General features: G+C 39.2%; 1 protein-coding gene and 1 pseudogene across 1 annotated transcript in view; one reads left to right on the top strand and one right to left on the bottom strand.

Moving 5' to 3' along the window:
- FANCC (Fanconi anemia complementation group C) overlaps nucleotides 1-7,331 on the bottom strand; it is a 226,354-nt gene that overhangs the window by 217,885 nt on the left and 1,138 nt on the right. The window lies entirely within an intron of this gene.
- LOC102771754 lies at nucleotides 1,805-2,132 on the top strand (annotated as a pseudogene).

Below are 7,331 nucleotides of genomic sequence, written 5' to 3'. Positions count from 1 at the left end.
TTGCTAGGGACTTGCCCGGCACTTGCTCTCTACCTCTATTTGTTATCTTTCTTCTATCATTGACAGTCCCTCTAGGTTGTGGGCTGCTTGCCTGTGTTCCTGAGAAGCATCTACGGTACCAGTCTATAGAGTGTGTTTTCTTTAGTGAATTACCGGTATGTTTACCGGTAATAAACTTGCACTGTTTTATGTATATGTTTGATTACTTACAGCCTTGTGACAGTTTTCCTGCATGTCATAAGCATTTGAATATAAATTAAAATGTTAAAATCAAATCTGATATTGTTTTACCTTTTATTTGGTGTGTGGAAGGTGTGCGGAAGAGGGGGTAGTCTTATACGGCGAGTATATAACAAACTCTGTATTTTGAGTGGAAATGTTAGGGGGTCGTCTTATACGCCCAGTTGTCTTATACGCAGGCAAATACGGTAGTCCTCACAGCCAATTGGCCTGGAGGTGAATTCCTCCCAGGGACACCAACAGCAACAAGACTGTACTCACAGCCCACAAAGGAGTGCATCTATAGTTCCTAGCTCAGGTGACTGGGGAGGCTGGGAGGCTGAGACTCTGGGCCCTATAGAACACCTGCTACACAAGGCCACTCTACCAACTCAAGGAGACATAGTAGCTCTACAGAATACATAGAAACAAACACAGGGAGGCAGCCAAAATGCAGAGATGTCACAAATGGAGGAAAGCAAACTACTGGAAAAAGTTTAAAACCATGGTTATAAAGTTACTCAAGAATCTTCTAGAACAGTGGTTGGCACACTCATTAGTCAACAGAGCCAAATATCAACAGTACAATGATTGAGAGCCAAATTTTTTAAACTTAAACTATATAGGTAGGTACATTGTTATTAACTTAATTAGGGTACTCCTAAGCCGGCCTTTGCTAAAAACGTCCTCAATTTGATTGAGGTACGTTCACTGAGGTCGACCCCTTCCAACTCTCCCATCATCAACTCATGCATGAGTCGCGCGCACCTCCCCCGTGCTGCGTATTCCGTGGCCCACCTGCGCCGTGTCTCCCGTCGCCCCACCGACCGACACCCCCCACTTCTTCTAACGCCACTTCTTCAAAATAGACTCGCCCAGGCCGAAAACCGACTTCTGTGCATGGCCACAAAGTTTCAATCGCACTGTATGTGCGCGCCCGCACATGGTATTTTGTGGAAGAGCCACACTCAAGGGGCCAAAGAGCTGCATGTGGCTCGCAAGCCGCAGTTTTCCAACCACTGTTCTAGAAACCTCAAAAAACCTATTTGAAGAAATAATGACAGAAAAGTTCCCCTAACTGGTGAAAGAAATAGACTTACAAGTCCAGGAAGCACAGAGTCTCAAACAAGAGGAACCCAAAGAGAACCACACCAAGACACATCATAATTAAAATGTCAAGGGCAAAAGACAGAGATAATATTAAAAGCAGCAAGAGAAAAGCAGCTCCTTACCTACAAGGGAATGCCCATAAGATTGTCAGCTGATTTCTCAACAGAAACTATGCAGGCCAGAAGGGAGTGGCAAGAAATATTCAAAGTGATGAACAGCAGGACCTACAGCCTAGATTACTCTACCCAGCAAAGCTCTCATTTAGATTGAAAGTCAGATAGTTTCACAGACAAGAAAAAGTTAAAGGAGTTCATCACCACTAAACCAGTATTATAGGAAATATTGAAGGGTATTCCTTAAGAAAAGGAAGAAGATTAAAAGATCAAAAATATGAACAACAAAACTGCAACAAATACATTCCTATCAGCAACTGAATCTAAAAATCAAAATAAACAACCCCTCCCTTCCTCGGCGCTGCCTACGGAGGTGGCAACCATCTCCTACCCGGCATCATGGCTGCCCTTAGACCCCTCATGAAACCCAAGATTGTCAAAAAGAGGACCAAGAAGTTCATCCGGCATCAGTCAGACCGATATGTCAAAATTAAGCGGAACTGGCGGAAGCCCAGAGGCATTGACAATAGGGTGCATAGAAGATTCATGGGCCAGCTCTTGATGCCCAACATTGGTTATGGGAGCTACAAGAAAACAAAGCGCCTGCTGCCCAGTGGCTTTCGGAAGTTTCTGGCCCATAACGTCAAGGAGTTTGAAGTGCTGCTGATGTACGCATTGTATTTGTGTTAATGAAATCATAAAATTCTGCCAAAAAAATAAAAATAAACAAATAAGAAATCTAATGAACAGAATAAAGTGGTGAATTAAATAGAATCAAAGGTATGAAAATGGAAGACTGACAATTCTCAGAGGGAAGGGGGGTGGTAGGGTGGGAAGAGATGAAACAAAGACCTTATATGCATATATGCATTACCTATGGACACAGACAATAGGGTGTCCAAAGCCTAGGGCAGGACTGGAACCGGGTGGAGAGGGACAATGGGGAGAAAAAAGAGGGACATCTGTAATAATCCCAACCATAAAGATTAAAAAGAAGAAGAATTACCGCATAGCTTTGTAAGACATAATGCCCTCAGGGAACACTGGGGTATTGTGCTGGTAAATGGCCCCAGGTAGTTATATGGTTTTTATTTGACATTTATTGGCTTGTGTTTTAATCTGGAAAAAATGCTAAGAAAATAGAAAATATCCATAGTTACTAATATTTTTCAAAAATGAATTTTTCAAAGGTAACATGGATACGTTATAAATCACTTTAAACATTAAACAATTCATTCCTGATTCATTTCTATAAAAATACATCAAATATACTAAGGTTATTAGAGGAAGCAAATAGCTTCCTCCTCAAGAGGCTTCCTCCTTCTACTGAAATAAGAAGTATGATGATAATGATAAAATAACAATTATTGTATAGCAGCTAACATTTACATAGTGCTCATTCTATGTCCAGGACAATTATAATAGCTTTAGACATATCTCAATCTCCACAATCCCATTTTATAGATGAGAAACTGAGGCAAAGAGTTGTTAATATCTTGCCCAAGGTCACACATCATGAGAGACCGAGACAGTAACTGAGAAATACATTGATCGCATGCTCATCAGAAATCACTGATGACATGTCACAGAAGGAAATGCAGGTGAACAATAAAGAGGAACTTGTTTGTTCTTATCCATATCAAAAGCAAATTTTTCAGGAACCTCAACCTAAAATCTTTGGCTTATTTCCTTAAGGAAGAACCATCACTTTATTCTGAGCATTTGCATTCCTCATTTATGTCCACACTGTTTAATTCCTCTCTCAGGACTCTAACAACCGCTCCCACACCACATCATCAGTGTCATCAGCCTCTTTCTAAGATCCTCAGTGGGTCTTTCCAACTGTCAGAGACAATCTCTCTGTCTGCTGTTTCTATTTACACATCCCAAGTTTACCCACCCAAACTTCTGTGAGGAAACCACAGACAATATCTGCTTCTGCCAAAGGATAAAGGAAACAAAATGTTTTCCACACAGTTAAAAGAATGCCATTTGTCAGATCAATCTGATGCTGCTGGATGAACTGAACACTTCCATCTGACCACCTTACCACCCACTATTTAAAAGAAGATCGCATGATTTCCAAAATGGAAACTATTCAAATTGCCTTCAAAAAGTTAAACCAGAAATGTTTATTTTTGGTCAACAACAAAAAGGCAGACAATTCTAGGCAGGAGATGCATATCTAGAACATGCACCCTTTTTTTTGGCCAAATATAAATTTATTTCTATTTCCCTTGTCATATAAAAATTCAAGATATATACCCAAAATAAATATGCCAGATAACATTTTCTTTAAACGATTGCTCTGCAATAGTAAAATCAGGTTTTCCAGTTGATAAGTTTCCTCCATTTTCCCAAATTCTATTCATAATCTCTCTCATGAGCTCTGACATTTCTTAACTGCATAGATTCATTTCCAGGTTACTAAAACTCTATGTATTAGAAGAGGTTTACATGACATAAAAGTAAAATGTTTGGTATTTAATATTAATAAAGAGAATGAAGACTTGTTCCTTTTAATCTAAAAACATTTTTGCTTTCTCAAAAACATAGGTTACTGTTTCAACAAGAAAGAATAATTTGTAAAGTAGGGTTTATTTACAATTTCACAGCCCAAGTTGAGCATGTCGTCTTTTATATAAGATGATCTGTCTTTACCAAGACCATATGTAGGAGAAACCTCAACTTTCCATGGCTAGTGTAATAACTATTTGTTCCAGCAGATCCTAAATAGTTATAAAGAAGATGTGATGTACTTTATTTACCTACCCACATACTTGAAACCCACTGGACCAATTTCAAGGCCGTGACCTAATCTTAGCCTGCGCGGATATCCATTGGCAAGTTGTACTTTCATACAGGTATCTGTGGCTTTATATCCTACATAAATCTCCTTTTACATGTTCTCATAACAGGTAATAATTACAGCACTTACACATGGTTCCTGATATCCTGCATTACCAAGCTCTTGCCATGACACATATTTCCTATGCTCTTCAACCTTGATTACAGTTTGTTGAGTATTTGCATCCAGTGCTTCCAGTTAACCAGTCTTATAGCACTTCATTCTTCTTATTTCAAATCATACTCCTCTTTCTTCACTGTTTTCTGATCCTCTAAAGCAGCGGTTCTCAACCTGTGGGTCGTGACCCCTTTGGGGGTCAAACGACCCTTTCACAGGGGTCGCCTAAGACCATCGGAAAGCACATATTGAATATATAATTACGTATTGTTTTTGTGATTAGTCACTATGCTTTAATTATGTTCAATTTGTAACAATGAAAATACATCCTGCATATCAGGTATTTACATTACAATTCATAACAGTAGCAAAATTACAGTTATGAAGTAGCAACGAAAATAATTTTATGGTTGGGGGTCACCACAACATGAGGAACTGTATTAAAGGGTCGCAGCATTAGGAAGGTTGAGAACCACCGCTCTAAAGCACATATAATTATTAGATACAGCGCTATCTGTCTCTTGCCAGTGAAGTATACAGAAATGAATCGGTACAGTCATCCCTCGAATTCTATGGGAGACTTGTTTAGGAAACTTAGCAGATACCAAAATCGCAAATGCTCAAGTCCCTTATTATAAAATGGTGTAGTATTTGTATAACCTTTATTTGCATATAAGCTACAACAGGGTATGTCTACACATCACCTCAAGTGGATTCAGCAAAGTGCTCAGCGTATGACAAATTCAAGTTTGCATTTTTAAAATTTCTAGGTTGGTTTTTTTTCTGAATATCTATCTTTTAACCTCACCTGAGAATTTTTTTTTATTATTCATTTGAGAGAGAGAGGAAAGGAGAGAGAGAGAAACATCAACGTGAGAGAAACATCAGTAGGTTGCTTCCCACATGCACCCCCATCTGGGATTGAACCTGCAACCTGGATATGTGCCCTGACAGGAATCAAACCTGCAACCGTTTTGGTATGTGGAACAATGCTCAAACCAACCTGTGGTAGGCAGAAGGGGCACCCACCACTCTGCTCTTGGCTCTAATTTCTAGGTTTTGTAATTTCTTTACAAGAACTATAGTCACACAAAGTAAATAAACATCAGTGAAAATGAACTGGCAAAACCAGTTGTCCTAATTTTCTCTTACTGAATAGATTCAACACTGTTGTCATCTGTGCAGTCAAGCACGTTACTTAAGTGTAAGAATCATTCTCGCACCTAACGTAATCCAAAAGCTGTATCAGGACAGCACAGGCGTACAGTAATATCAGATATAGTTTCAAGTGCTATAAAACACAATGATTGTACATTTTGGTTGCAGGCTTTAAAAATACTATAGTATATGTGGGTTTTTTTGTTTTTGTTAATCCTCACCCAAGGATATTTTTCCACTGAATTTTAGAGAGAGTAGAAGGGAGAGGGAGAGATAGAGAGAATCATTGATGTGAGAGAGATATATCAATTGGTTGCCTCCCACAGACAACCCCAACCAGGGGTGGTGAATGTGCCCTTGATGGGACACTTCAGTCTGCAAGACCCTTTAGTCTGCAGGCCGATGCTCTATCCACTGAGCTAAACCAGCTAGGGCAATATATGTGGTTTTGAGGAATATCCTAATTGTCATGTTTGAGACTATTTTTTTTTCTATTCAAGTGCTGACAAGTCTGAGTGTGTAGGTACACACCATTTACCCTGCTTTTAAGTTGATTTTAACCTTAAGAGTACTCTTTTTATTAGCCCTCACCTGAGAATACATTTTTACTGATTTTTTTAGAGAGAGAGAAAGGGAGAAGGAGAAACAGAGAAAGACTGACTTGAGAGAGAAACATCTGTCAGTTGCCTCTTGTACACACCCTGACCAGAAATCGAAACTGCAACCTTTTGGTGTATGGGACAGCGGTCCAACCAACCGGGCCACACTGGCCAGGGCAAGAGTACTCTTATAAAGCAACAAAATTGTAGAGAATTAAGGTCAATTAATAACTAGATTCTAAAACCTATTAAATTTTTAACTGGACAATATCAAAATCCCTATAATTTGTAAAGAGCAATAATAAAACTTGAAATTTTTCCAGTTTCAACTTGGATTTCCCCAAAGATAAAAACACACGTTAGGAATTTCTGTCTGGTTCATCTGTATATTCCTTTAAATACTTCATTAACAATTATTCTACTGCTAGATGAAGGTTAGGTATAATAAATACAGACACTCAGATCACATTTTAATAAAAAACTGTCTAATTCAGTATTGAAAATGTTATTCATATTTAACTGTCTTCTGGAAACAAAGCCTTGTTTTCTAAGCCCCAGAATAGGTCCTATCCTTCAAACAGAAATTGCTTACAGTGCAGCCCTGTTTATCACCAAAGTAAACATCTCTGTATAATCTAAACTCAGCTCCTTCTGAAAGACTTTCCATTTTATCTATCCTTTATTCGCAATATGTGTCCTTGATATCGCAGTTTCTTTCGGTCATGTTGTTTTACCTTTGGGGGAATATTTTTCTGGATCTTCTACATGGGCTGGTCCTTTCTCCTACAAGGTGGCCTATCTCCTGGGAAGTAGGGACTTATCAGTAATATTCTTGTAAGGCTCTGCACACAAAAGCCAACTGATGTAAGTACCCAACTGATTCTATGGTCTCCCAAACACAAGAAATCAGAAAGGAATTAGATTCCTTAATATCTTATTTTATATTAACAACTAGCAGATGGCATATTTACCTCCACCTTCCTTACCTCACCTCACCTCACCTTCCTGTCCCTCTCCAATAAAAAACTAGATCATGCCCTAACCAGTTTGGCTCAGTGGACAGAGCGTCAGCCTGCGGACTGAAGGGTCCCGGGTTCGATTCCGGTCAAGGGCATGTACCTTGGTTGTGGGCACATCCCCAGTAGGAGGTGCGTAGGAGGCAGCTAA

The sequence above is a fragment of the Myotis davidii genome, unplaced genomic scaffold (assembly GCF_000327345.1).
Source record: "Myotis davidii unplaced genomic scaffold, ASM32734v1 scaffold190, whole genome shotgun sequence".
Taxonomy (NCBI): domain Eukaryota; kingdom Metazoa; phylum Chordata; class Mammalia; order Chiroptera; family Vespertilionidae; genus Myotis; species Myotis davidii.
Note: the sequence above shows the minus strand (reverse complement) of the source record. Positions and strands in the feature narration are given on the sequence as shown.